Source organism: Xyrauchen texanus, chromosome 22 (assembly GCF_025860055.1).
Source record: "Xyrauchen texanus isolate HMW12.3.18 chromosome 22, RBS_HiC_50CHRs, whole genome shotgun sequence".
In the NCBI taxonomy this organism is placed as follows: Eukaryota; Metazoa; Chordata; class Actinopteri; order Cypriniformes; family Catostomidae; genus Xyrauchen; species Xyrauchen texanus.
Genome location: NC_068297.1, coordinates 41,500,571 through 41,514,644, shown reverse-complemented (window position 1 = coordinate 41,514,644; position 14,074 = coordinate 41,500,571).

The following is a 14,074-nucleotide window of genomic DNA, read 5'->3' as shown; positions in this document are numbered from 1 at the left end:
TGGATTCAGGGACTAATAACCAGACAGTTTAACAGTCTCAATATTAGATTGTTCTCTTAGAAAAATCAACGTCCGGAGAACATACTGTAACGGTTACCCTGTCTTGTCCCTCTGTTGCCCTTTGTTTGTAATTTTGTCACTTTTGGTATTTCTTAGTTTTCACTTTAGTCCCTTATTTAACTCCACAGTCCTCTGTTAGCGTTCGTGTTCACTGTTCATTGTTTACACCTGCCCTTGTTAATTTGCCTTTGGTTTCTGTTAATCACCTTGTTATCTTGTTTGAGTTCTGTTCTTTCATTGGTCCCTTTTCCCATGTTTGTGTATTTATACCCCGTGTCTTTGTTCAGTCTTTGTCGATCGTTGTTTGATGTTAGCCTGATGTGTGCTTCTCTCCCTTGTTCCCTGTTTGTCTCTACCGTGGTTACCTTAACTAGTTTATGTTTCTTTTCCCCATCGTGGGTTGTTCTTTTGTTCATTTGGTGTTTTCTGATAAAATAAACTCAAACTGCGTTTGGATCCGCATCTCCTCGTCAGCCTCGTTATTCAAACGTTACAGAACGATCGAACACACAATGGATCCAGCAGTTTTTCGGGCGAACTATGAACTGCTCAGCCTGAAGCAAGGGGACCGACCTATAGAAGACCACATCCACGACTTTCTGGTTCTGGCAAACGTTTCAGACTTCCCTAATTTCTCCCTTGTGGTCTTCTTCCGAGGCAACCTGAGTGACGGGCTGAAGAAGCGGCTGCCACCGCCAACGCGCGACTGGACGCTCCGCGCGTTCGTTGAGGAGACCCTACAGATCTGCGGTTCTCCTCTAACAGTGGAGATCATCGAGGAGAACCCCGTAGCGCCTCCCGCAGTATTGACCCTCCATTCGCCCGTGGTTCGTCCTTTCACGCCTGTCAATGAGCCAGCGCGTCCTCTTCGTCTGCCCGGAGGAGGAGAAGACAGGCTTCCGCCTCCGGCCCACGCCTGCCCGGTCTGCGAGCCAGAGCCCACGCCTGCCCGGTGAGCGAGCCAGCTGCCACGCATGTCACAGTGAGCGAGCCAGCGGCCACGCATGTCACAGTGAGCGAACCAGCGCCAACGGCCTCTACCGTCAGCAAGCCTGAGCCCTCGTCAACCAGCGGTCAGCGAGCCTGAGCCCTTGCCAGCCACGGTCAGCGAACCTGAAGCCACGCCGACCAGGAACAACATCCCAGCTTCGCCAGTCGCATCAGCCGGAGGAAGAGGAGAAAGGAGAGGTCTCTGCACTCCAGCCACCGCCTGCCACAGCCCCATGCTCTGAACCCCCTTGGCTCTGCCCTCAGCCCAGCGAACCCAAGCCGGCGCTTACCACGGCAACCCAGCCAGTGCTTGTAGCCTCGGACGTCAGTGAGCCAGCGCCTGTAGCCTCAAACGTCAGTGAGCCAGCGCCTGTAGCCTCAAACGTCAGTGAGCCAGCGCCTGCGGCCTCGACCGTCCCTGAGCCAGCGCCTGCGGCCTCGACCGTCCCTGAGCCAGCGCCTGCAGCCTCGGCCGTCCTGAGCCAGCGCCTGCAGCTCGGCCGTCCCTGAGCCAGCGCCTGCGGCCTCGACCGTCCCTGAGCCAGCGCCTGCGGCCTCGACCGTCCCTGAGCCAGCGCCTGCGGCCTCGACCGTCCCTGAGCCAGCGCCTGCGGCCTCGACCGTCCAAGAGCCAGTGCCAGTAGCCGTGACCGTCCAAGAGCCAGAGCCCGAAGCCATGACCGTCCAAGAGCCAGTGCCAGTAGCCATGACCGTCAAAGAGCCAGTGCCAGTAACCGTGACCGCCCAAGAGCCAGCGCCAGTGGTCGTGCCCATCCTAGAGCCAGCACCTCTCGGGTCTTCCAGGGCTCCTCCTCCCGAGCTTTCCAGAGCTCAGCCATCCGAGTTTCCCGAGCTTTCTAGAGCTCAGCCATCCGAGTTTCCCGAGCTTTCCAGAGCTCCGCCATCCGAGTTTCCGAGCTTTCCAGAGCTCCGCCATCCGAGTTTCCGAGCTTTCCAGAGCTCCGCCATCCGAGTTTCCGAGCTTTCCAGAGCTCCGCCATCCGAGTTTCCGAGCTTTCCAGAGCTCCGCCATCCGAGTTTCCGAGCTTTCCAGAGCTCCGCCATCCGAGTTTCCGAGCTTACCAGAGCTCCGCCTTCCGAGTTTCGAGCTTACCAGAGCTCCGCCTTCCGAGTTTCGAGCTTTCCAGAGCTCCGCCTTCGAGTTTCGAGCTTTCAGAGCTCCGCCTCCCGAGCTTTCCAGAGCTCCGCCTCCCGAGCTTTACAGAGCTCCGCCTCTCAAGCCTCTCGAGCCTACCAGGGCTCCGCCCCTCAAGCCTCTCGAGCCTCCTAGGGCTCCGCCTCTCAAGTCTCTCGAGTCTTCCAGGGCTCCGTCTCTCAAGCCTCCCGAGCTTTCCAGAGCTCTGCTCTCCGAGCTTCCCAGAGCTCCGCCTCTCAAGCCCCTCAAGCCTTCCAGGGCTCCGCCCCTCAAGTCTCTCGAGTCTTCCAGGACTCCGTCTCTCAAGCCTCCCAAGCTTTCCAGAGCTCCGCCCCCTGAGCTCCCCAGAACTCCGCCTCTCAAGCCTTCCAGGGCTCAGCCCTCAAGCCTCTGAGCCTGCCTGGGCTCCGCCCCTCAAGCCTCTCGAGCCTGCCTGGGCTCCGCCCCTCAAGCCTCTCGAGCCTGCCAGGGCTCCGCCCCTCAAGCCTCTCGAGCCTCCCAGGGCTCCGCCTCTCGAACCTCTCGAGCCTTCCAGGGCTCCGCCTCCTGAACCTCTCGAGCCTGCCAGGGCTCCGCCCCTCAAGCCTCTCGAGCCTTCCAGGGCTCCGCCCCCCGAGTCTCCTACGGCTCCGCCTCCAGAGCCTCTTGAGCCTCCTACGGCTCCGCCCCCAGAGCCTCTCGAGCCTCCTGCAGCTCCGCATACGGGGCCTCCTGTGGTTCCACCCCCAGAGCCTTCTACGGCTCCGCCTCCAGAGCCTCCGATTGCTCCGCCTCTCGATCCACTCAAGCCTTTGACGGCTCCACCCCCAGAGCCTCTTGAGCCTCCTACGGCTCCACCTCTCGAGCCACTCAAGCCTTCGACGGCCCTGCCCTCAGAGCCTCCTATGGCTCCGCCTCCCGAGCCTCCTCCGGCACCGCCTCTCAAGCCACTCAAGCCTTTGGCGGCTCCGCCCTCAGAGCCTCCTACGTCTCTACCCCCAGAGACTCCAGAGTCTTCCTGGTCTCACGCTCCTAGAGCCTCCCACGGTGCCGCCTACCTCGGCTCTGCCTCCTGAGCCTCTTTCAGCTCCACCTCCTGAGCCTCCCGAGCATCTCCTGGCTCCGCCTCCGAAGCCTCCATTGGCTCCGTCTTCAGAGCCTTCATCGCCCTCGCCTCCTTCGGCTCCGCCTCCTGAACCTCCTTCAATTCCTCCTCCGGAGCCTCCCGAGCCTCTCCCGGCTCCGCCCCCGAAGCCTCCATTGGCTCCGTCTTCAGAGCCTTCTTCGCCCTCGCCACCTTCGGCTCCACCTCCAGTGGCTCCGCCTTCTGAGCCTTCTACACCATCGCCTCCCTTGGCTCCGCCCAACACTGTTCCGCCTCCTGACCTGCCCAAGGCCTTACCACCTGAGTCTGCCATGGCCCTGCCTAAGCCTCCTTTGGCGCCGCCTCCTAAGTCTTCTATGGCTCCGCCTCCGAAGTCCTCCTTGGCTCCGCCTCACTGCGGCTCTGCCAGCCTCTGTCCTGTGGCCTCTTCCCAGACCTCCTGACCCAGTCCCAGTCCCGTGGCCTCTTCCCAGGCCCCCTGACCCAGTCCCTGTCCGGTGGCCTCCACCCAGGCCTCCTGACCCAGTCCCTGTCCATTGGCCTCCTCCCTGGTCCCCCAAACCTGTCCTTACCCTGTGGCCAGCTCCCAGACCACTGAAACCTGACCCCGCCCGGTCGATACCACCCCGGCCTCCTAAACCTGTCCCTTTGTGCCCCCATGGACTGCCTGGTTGTCCCTTGTGCCCCGTGGACTGTCTCATCTCCCTTTGTGCCCCCGTGGACTGTCGCATCTCCCTTTGTGCCCCCGTGGACTGTCTCATTTCCCCTCGTGGCTCCCCGGACTTCCTGCCTGCCCTCTGTGCCCCTTGGACTGCCTCCTTGTTCTTGTGCCCCCCTGGTCTGCCTGTCTGCCCCGGACTTCCTGCCTGCCCAGTGTTCCCCCTGGTCTGCCTGTCTGCCCATGTGCCCACTTGGACTGTCTGTTTGCCCCTGGTGCCCTCATGTTGTTCTTATGGATTTTTGTCTTTTGTTGTGTGTTATTAAGGATCGTCTGGTATCCGATTCTTAAGGGGGGGGCTATGTAACGGTTACCCTGTCTTGTCCCTCTGTTGCCCTTTGTTTGTATTTTTGTCACTTTTGGTATTTCTTAGTTTTCACTTTAGTCCCTTATTTAACTCCACAGTCCTCTGTTAGCGTTCGTGTTCACTGTTCATTGTTTACACCTGCCCTTGTTAATTTGCCTTTGGTTTCTGTTAATCACCTTGTTATCTTGTTTGAGTTCTGTTCTTTCATTGGTCCCTTTTCCCATGTTTGTGTATTTATACCCCGTGTCTTTGTTCAGTCTTTGTCGATCGTTGTTTGATGTTAGCCTGATGTGTGCTTCTCTCCCTTGTTCCCTGTTTGTCTCTACCGTGGTTACCTTAACTAGTTTATGTTTCTTTTCCCCATCGTGGGTTGTTCTTTTGTTCATTTGGTGTTTTCTGATAAAATAAACTCAAACTGCGTTTGGATCCGCATCTCCTCGTCAGCCTCGTTATTCAAACGTTACACATACATTTTCAAAAGGGAACAATGAAGGCTTGAATCTGAGCACTGGCATTCCCTGCCAGCCTTTGTGTATGCAAACCAAAACACTTTACAAAACACTTGTGGAGAGTATGTCATGCAAGATTTCCGGCAAGAGAGTATGGCCGCGAATGTGGGCAGAGAGAAGCCGGTTAATGGTGTCTGCCCATTTACCATGTGTCTCCGCTTGTACAATAACTTGGGGACAAAGCTGAGCTTTATCACAAAGTTATCTACTAGCCAAATGTTTGTGAGGGGTCGTGTGTGTGTGCGGTTAGTACGACTAGAGAGAGAATAAAGTGGCGGCGCCGAAGCCAGTTTCGCGATCGTGGGAGAGAAGGCAACTGTTGGTTTATCATTCAGAGATGCGGTGATCGGCTCGTAACCCGTCCCGCAGTCTTGGTCAAGTGGTCAAGTGTTTTTTATTGTCATTTCAACCATATACAGTTAGTACAGTACACAGCGAAATGAGACAACTTTCCTCCAGGACCATTGTGCTACATAAAACAACATAGGACAAACACAGGACCACATGAGACTACACAGACTAAATAACATACCAATATAAAGTGCACGTGCAAACATGTGCAAAAATTACGGGACAGTACAATAAATTACTAACAATGAACAGGACAATAGACACAGTAAGGGACAGTGCAGGGCCGACCAGTACACAGTAGTGCAAAAAGATGACAGTTTCTAAATATGCCAAATGTAAACATAACATACTATGAGATAGTGTTCTATGCACATAGCACTTATTGAGGTAGCAGCCAGGTATAAAGTGACAGTAATTAAAGTGCAACTCAGGACATGTGTGTGTGTGTGTGTGTGTGTGTGTGTGTGTGTGTGTGTGTGTGTGTGTGTGTGTGTGTGTGTGTGTGTGTGTGTGTGTGTGTGTGTGTGTATCAAACCAGTCTCTGAGTATTGAGGAGTCTGATGGCTTGGGGGAAGAAGCTGTTACACAGTCTGGCCGTGAGGGCAGATGGCAGGAGGGTGAAGAGTTTGTGTGAGGGGTGTGTGGGGTCGTCCACAATGCTGGTTGCTTTGCGGATGCAGTGTTTTTTGTAAATGTCTTTGATGGAGGGAAGAGAGATGATCCATTAATGGATAAACACAGTGTGCCGGTCTCATCCACGATGGCATAAATACACAACAGTCCAACATGGTTGGATTACAACACAGCAAATCTCATTCATGATAACAGTATGTTACAGTAATACCGTAAGTATTATTAACAGCAATGAGCGGACTCGGTGGTCCGTAAACTGTACAAGCAATAACCTTGATCCACAAGAATAACACACTATAATATTCTATCTCTGCCCAGACGTATCTTCTTACTTGAGCCGCGTGAGGATGCAGGTAGAATGTGTGTTCATCCATCGTTTGACTCCGACCCGGTTCCTCGAGGCTTGGTTGATGACGGGAGGCCGTTTCCTCACTCTGTCGGCGGGCGGTACAGCTGCTGATTCTCGGCGGGCTGGCGGAAAATTCAGCGATGTCGTCACAGTATCAAGTCGTAAGTTACTTCCTTGTGCAACGATGAGGCGTTCTGTTGAGCACCTCATCCAATAGGAGTTGAGAGTTCGGAATTTCACACAGTTGTAAAGTGAGCAAGGCTTCTTGGGATTTGTAGTCTGTTTTGTACTCCCTTTGTTTGATTTTGCCGCATTTTATATCAGTAAGATTTATGACTTTGTGTTTGTGGGCCTCAGTCAGGCTTTACAACTGTGTTAGGCCTACCTTTGTCTTGTATCTGAATACATGAGGCCCAACACAAGTCGATGAACACTATCCCAACCGTGAAGCATGGGGGTGGCAGCATCATTTTGTGAGGGTGGTTTGCCGCAGGAGGGACTGGTGCACTAAACAAATATATATTTAATGGAAGCAATCTCAAGACATCAACTAGGAAATTAAAGCTCAGTCACAAATGTGTCTTCCAAATGGACAATGACCCCAAGCATAGCAAAATGGTTTAAGGACAACAAAGTCTAGGTATTGGAGTGGTCATCACAAAGCCCTGACATCAATCTGAAAATGTGTGGGCAGAACTGGAAAAGCATTTGCGAGCATGAAGGCCTACAAACCTGACTCAGTTACACCAGTTCTGTCTGGAGGAATGGGCCAAAATTCCAGCAGCTTATTGTGAGAAGCTTGTGGAAGAATACCCAAAACATTTGACCCAAGTTAAACAATTCAAAGATAATGCTACCAAATATTAACAAATTGTATGTAAACTTCTGACCCACTGGGTATGTGATGAAAGACATAAAAGCTGAAATTACTATTATTCTGACTTTTCACATTCTTGAAATAAAGTAGTGATCCTAACTGAAAAAAACGAGTGTTTTCATTGATCTAGCTTGATTTTGTGTCAGTCTCAACTGAAATCTGTTGTTCTCAAAACTTTACTTTTCTGATTTTTATGGTACAGAAACGCCTTTCAGCAAAGAGACAGTTCCAGGTTGGGCAAGATATTACATTTTGTTATAAAATATTACAATTTGATATAATTAGGCATGCACAAATACAAAATTGTTATGCAGCTGCTGATATCTGATTATTAGCAACACTATCTGATACTAATAACGACAGTTCCCCTTCTGTCGCTCTCTCCACGTTGTGTCAGAGAAGCGACACTAGGGGTCTCCCTTGAGCACCGATATTCACCTCTGAACTATGAAAAAAGGCCAATGAGAGTTGGCAACCAGTATTTGCATGTCCCGCCCCCGGACATACGGGTATTTAAGCGGCGCAAATACGGGAGTTCATTCAGAAAATTTATTCGGAGCCGATGGTCGTGCATGCAGTCTGCTGCGAGTTACACACCCAGTTCCTGTTTTAATCCTCTGACGCTCTGCATGCTGTTGGATCTGACGGTGCATAACAGCGGCTTTCTCATTCGTGCACGGCTGTGCATTCTTGCCCCTGGGCGCTTCGACAGCGCAGACAACTCGAAAGAGTTTTTCTAAAAGAGTAATTTTCGCTCTAAAAGAGCAAAAAGACAGCGGCTTTGAACGTCCTTCTCATGACGCGTCTTTTTAAAGACAATTTTCCGCCTCTGTGTAGTTTCTGGATGTGTTGATTCTCCCCACCTCTGACGGCCATAAAAACTGCCTTGCATTCCTGGGTTGCGATCACACGCAGGCAGCGTTTCTATGAATGGCTTATGTTTTCAGTACGAGAACATAACCATGACAGCATTACGGTCGTAGGATTTTTCTTGTAGTGAGAAAAAGCCGCTTCAGCCGCCCCACGCGTCTTGCCTCCTTCCTAGGGATTGAGGCAGGCGCCGCGGGCGATGAAAACGATCTGGGGACAATGACGGGCTCCGTTTTTGCCGGGTGAACCCCCTCGAAACCCCCCGCCTCCCCGGAACGCTTGGTTGTTTCCATCCGAGCTTGGGATGAGCACTCTCTCCAATGGGTTATGTTTTCAGTGTGAGAACATAACCGCGGAAGCGTTGTGATCTCTGCTTTCTCTTGTAGTGAGAGAGAGCCATTTCAGCCGCCCCCCGTGCCTCGCCTCCTTCCTATGGGATTGAGTCAGGCACCGCGGGTGATGAAGAACGATCTGGGGAGAATAACGGGTCGCTTTCGCTGGGTAAATCCCCTCGAAACCTCCCGCCTCCCCGGCACACTTGCCTGCTTCCCGCGAGCTCGGGATTAGTGCGGCCCACTTAACGGCCTGCCGTCCGGTCCCTCGAGCTCCCCGGCATTGGATGATGACATCACCGCTGCATCGGAGAGCGTAACAGCAGCGCCGGATGCGGATAACTCACCTGGGCCGCCACCTTTGGGTCCCCGCCCAGTCTGAGCCTGACGCACGAAGGTCCGCTATGCTTCCCCGGGCTTAATTGGTTCTGCTGGCATGTGCACCGCTCACAGCCACGCCCCCCCGGGTCCCTTCCCGGACGTGCATGACGAGCTGAGCAAGCCCAGCTTCCTCGCTCCTCCACTCTCGCTACCCTCGGTGGTAGAATGGTCCCAGACCACTCTCCCCTGCACATGATGGCCCCCCCTGCAAGTCCACCGGGCCAGGGCACTCCAAAATCTGCACCTGGGTAGTCCTGTTTTTGACGTGCTGCAGGAACTGCACTCAAACAGGCGATGGCCACTCCGTGGTCCAGAAACACAACGATGGACAGGCAGTACAGGAGGCAGACGAAGCACGCTTTCTCAAATGCCCCCGTCTCCCAGTTCCGTCCATTCGGTGACGCCACTTGACGACTTCGCCCAGCAGTCCTCAGTGGTGAAGAAACAGACGAAGGCTATTTTCACACATCCTGCCCTGATGCAAACCTGCCACCAGGGGCCATGCCCTGTCTGCTCGCTGAGGGCGCCCTCCTGCGGCTTTCAAGGAAGAAAGAAAGTGGTGCTCTGCCTCAACTAGCAAGTGAGTGGGCCCAGCTCTCAGCCCCAGCGTCGAGCTCCCCGCAGAAGTTGGACGCCCATCGTCTCACGGGCCCACTTGAGGACCCAGAAGGCTCCCAGGCGCCCCTGACCGACCCAGAGACTGAGACAGTAGCTCCGGAGCTGGTAAGACCACTCCGAGGGCCGGAAGGAGAATTTTTTGTTAAATTCTTTACACACTATAGAGCTATTTCCTTGTTGTCTCTGGGTCACTTGGCCCGCAAATGCCGTTCTCATGGCACTCTGCTTTCAGGCCTCAACAGTCCCGGCTTTCCGGACGCGGTGCCTCCGCCCTCAGGTCCACGACTGTTCCCCGGCCGGCCGGTTCAGACGAGTTCAGAGGACGCCAGCGTCGGACCTCCTCCTCAGTCACGAACCCACCCCCCGCCGGGTGCGTGGAGCAAGGTAAGTGCTTTGAGTTTGCTCTCAGCACCAGAGCCTCGGGATGCCACTTTGCCCCTGTTCCGCACCGCTGCGAAGCCCCGCCGGGTACGTCCAAAATTCTCATCCCCTTGGTGCCCCTAGCACGGAGCTTAGAGGCGTGGCTTTCACTGCCCAACCCATCACGATGGCTGCACCGGACCATTCGACTCAGTTACGCAATTCAGTTTGCCAGGTCTCCGCCCCCCTTCGTGGGCGTTCATTTCTTGGCTCATTCTGGCCTTCTCGCGGGAATTACTATGCGCACACAGAGACCAGGTGCTCAAGCACCTCGGCCGTTTGGGGTTTCAGGTCAACTTCGAGAAGAGCAAGCTCACTCCGGTCCAGAGCATCTCTTTTCTCGGTTTGGATTTAGCACATCTCTCCAACGAGCATGCTCAGTCAGTGCTGAAATGCTTCGCTTCCTTCAAGCCAGGCGCCGTGGTCCCTTTAAAACGTTTCCAACAGCTCCTGGGGCATATAGCATCCTCCGCGGCGGCCGCGACGCTGGGGTTGATGCATATGAGACCACTTCAGCACTGGACAGCACCACGGTGGTGGCCTACATAAACCGCCAAGGCGGAGTACGCTCCCTCCACATGTCACAGCTCGCCCTTTGTCTCCTCCTTTGGAGCCAGCAGCAACTCAAGTCGCTGCGCGCCACTCACTTCCCCGGTAACCTCAATGTGATAGCGGACGCGCTGTCAAGACAAAGCTTGCCCGGCAGAGAGTGGAGGCTCCACCCCCAGTCGGTTCAACTGATTTGGGACAGGTTCGGCAAGGCCCAGGTAGACCTGTTTGCCTCCCAGGAAACCTCCCACTGCCCACTCTGGTCTGCCCTCGCAGAGGCTTCCCTTGGGACAGATGCTCTGGTGCACAGCTGGCCCGCAGGGCTGCACAAGTACGCTTTTCCCCCAGTGAGCCTTCTTGCACAGGTGCTATGCAAGGTCAGGGAGGATGAGGAGCAAGTCACTCTGGTGGCCCCCTACTGGCCCAACCGGATGTGGTTCTCGGATCTCACGCTTCTCACGACAGCCCCTCCCTGGCGAATTCCCCTGAGGAAGGATCCTCTTTCTCAGGGACGGGGCACGCTCTGGCATCCGCACCCAAACCTCTGGAACCTCCATGTCTGGCCCCTGGACGGGATGCGGAAGATCTAGCTGGCCTATCACCGGCCATCATAGACACTATCAACCAAGCCAGAGCCCCTTTGACCAGGCATCTCTACGCCCTAAAGTGGTGTCTGTTCGCAGACTGGTGTTCTTCCCGAGCCGAAGACCCACAGAAGTGCGCGGTTAGGTCAGTGCTCATGTTTCTACAGGAGAGGCTGGAGAGGAGGCTGTCCCCTCCACCCTCAAGGTGTATGTCGCCTGCTCATCGGCCCACCACGACTACGGTAGAGCGGCAAGTCTCTTGGTAAGCACGACTTAATTGTCAGGTTCCTAAAAGGTGCCCGGAGGTTGACTCCCTCCCGGCCTAACCTGTTCCCCTCCTGGGATCTCTCGGTTGTCCTCACGGGACTCCAGAGACCCCCCTTCGAGCCGCTAGCCACAAGCGTTCTCTGTTAGCAACTCTTGCCTGGACTTCGGTCTGGCAGTCACTTCGTGATCTTAAGGCTGCGACCGGGCTATGTGCCCAAGGTTCCTACCACACCCTTCAGGGATCGGGTAGTAAACCTGCAAGCGCTGCCCCGGGAGGAGGCAGACCCAGCCCTTTCACCGCGATGGCCAGTACGTGCTTTCCGTATCTATCTGGACCACTAGACGTTCTGAGCAGCACTTCGTCTGCTTTGGGGGACAGCAGAAAGGGAACGCTGTCTCCATGCAGGGACTCGCCCATTGGGTTGTCGACACCATTTCCTTGGCTTATCACACCCAGGCCGTGCCCCCCCCCTTGCGGGTCCGAGCTCACTCCACCAGGAGTGTTGCGTCCTCGTGGGCACCGGCTATGGGCACCACCTTAGCAGACATCTGTAGAGCAGCTGGCTGGGCAACACCTAACACTTTTGCGAGATTCTATAATCTCCAAGTTGAGTCAGTATCATCCCGTGTTTTCTCAGGTCCGAGCCCGTAGAACTCGGTAGCGCGCTGACGATCTGACTGGGTGAAGCGCTTGTGCCTAGTGCCCTTTCCCCCTAACCAAGGGAAAACAGTGCGCCTCTGTTCCCAGGAGATCCCATTTTTTGGGCCACTGGTTGACTCCTCCCTAGGCCTCGCGGGTCCGCAGTTCAACGGAGGAACTCGCCGACCCAAACCACTGCGGGTACCGCAAGCTACCCTGTACTGGTATAGGTGCTCCACAGGTAAGGCCTCCTGTTCGGACTCCCCCTGTGTGTAATACCATGGTACTGTCCCCTCACGAGTTGACTCCGTGTTTCCCTTAGGCAGTTACAGCTGCCTCGGTCGCCGAGCTGTATGCTTCCCCCTCTACGAGGCTGGATCTACCACCGCACCAACTTTTCCACATAGGTCCTAAGTATAGGCCATGTGATGTATTTGCCACTAAAATTTGCCTCCCCTCCCGGGTAAGTGTGGCCTCTGCAGGGTCTTCTCCGCCCTGAATAAGGGCTAAGACCCCCTTCCCTCAATGCGTGTAAGGGCCCCGGCCGTAGTTGCTCTATGCGAGAAACATAGAGAGAAAAGAGGCCCAGCCAGGCTGGCCCGTTCCCATGTTGGCGGCCATCACCTTGTTCCCCCCTCCAGGGTAACGATAAGGAGTCTGATGGCTTAAATGGGGCATTGGGGAAGGGTACGTGCAGCCTGATACAGTTGGTCGTTCTGCACGTAGGAATACCTGCTCGCTCCTGTATCAGCAGTTCACGTACACGGCTCAGTGCATGGCACTTTTTAAGTGGACCCCTAGTGTCGCTTCTCTGACACAGCGTGGAGAGAGCGACAGAAGGAGAACGTCTAGGTTATGTATGTAACCTCCGTTCCCGATGGAGGAACGAGACGTTGTGTCTCCCCTGCCACGTCGCTGAGCCGAGCCACTGTTGTGGCCAGACCATTTCGGCTCCTCATAAAAATCCTGAATGAACTCCCGTGATTTGCGCCACTTAAATACCCGTATGTCCGGGCGGGACATGCAAATACTGGTTGCCAACTCTCATTGGCCTTTTTTCATAGTTCAGAGGTGAATATCGGCGCTCAAGAGAGACCCCTAGTGTCGCTTCTCTGACACAACGTCTTGTTCCCTCCATCAGGAAACGGAGGTTACATACGTAACCTAGACGTTTGGTAGTTTTCATGCTGTTTTGTTTCAAATAGTTGATAATTAATAACACAACTCTAAAATCAATGTATCTAATAACTTTATTCTCTGTCTCTACAGTATATTCAATGTTTCAGAGTAACTTGTCTCAGTTATAACAAAACACTGCAGCAAAAAGCACATTATTAACTTGCAATAACTGAAATCTGAACCATGAAGCTTATACCTGTTTGGCTGAAGCAGTTTTGCTATAGCTTTAACAAACTCGTAATTATCCATGCTGTGTCGAGTTTAAGGTGATGTAGCGGTTGTTCTCTGCGTTGTGTTATTTTTATTCTATGATATTGTTAATAAACAATTTTCCACACAAAGCTGGTCGTGCCGAAGGTGATTTAATTATAGTACCTGTATGGCAAAACACATAAACAGGCACTGTTATCTGCAACATTTTCTCTCTTGCCTCTCCTCTCTAATAGCATTGCCGGAAAGAGGACAAACTCTTTCAGAGATCATTACCTTTCATAAGAGCATGCAAACTTCTTTCAAAATAAAATGCCCAAAGACAAATAATAATAATAATTATAAAGAATAACAAAATAAAATAACAAAAATGATTTATAATCTGGTGTAACAACATATCCCTGCTACATCCACCCCCACTGTTTTACACCAGATTATGAAGTACATACAAAGTCTTAGCAAATTAACAATGACACCATTTCTGAAATCACTTTAGATCCGTTCAGTTCTGAACTATCTCTTTTGAGATTAAGGTATCCCAGGAGTAGCTAATCCCCAAAATACCCATAGAAAACCATGCCTTTTACATAGTTCTACTTATGACACCAACAATGTACATTTACAGGTACATCGCTCACAAAACATGTAATTAGTAAAAACACAAAAAACAAACAAAGAAATCAATTCTGTTAATCCACCCTTTAACAAACCTTTTTGTTCTTTCTAAATTAACAGTTTAAATGTCATGAATTACATGTACTCTCTGTGATGACATTGTCTGTATAAGTCTGTCAACTGGCTTAATGAGTCTCCCAAATCTTGACCTAAAACCATTTTGTATACCAGAGACTCTTTCATTCCTCTGATCTTGCACATTTGACATTGTCATAGGAGTTTCTGCAACAGTTGAAGTACACTCATCAACTTCAAAATCACACTTATCACTTAGAACTGCCGATACAGAGAAATCATCAGAAACCAATGAACATA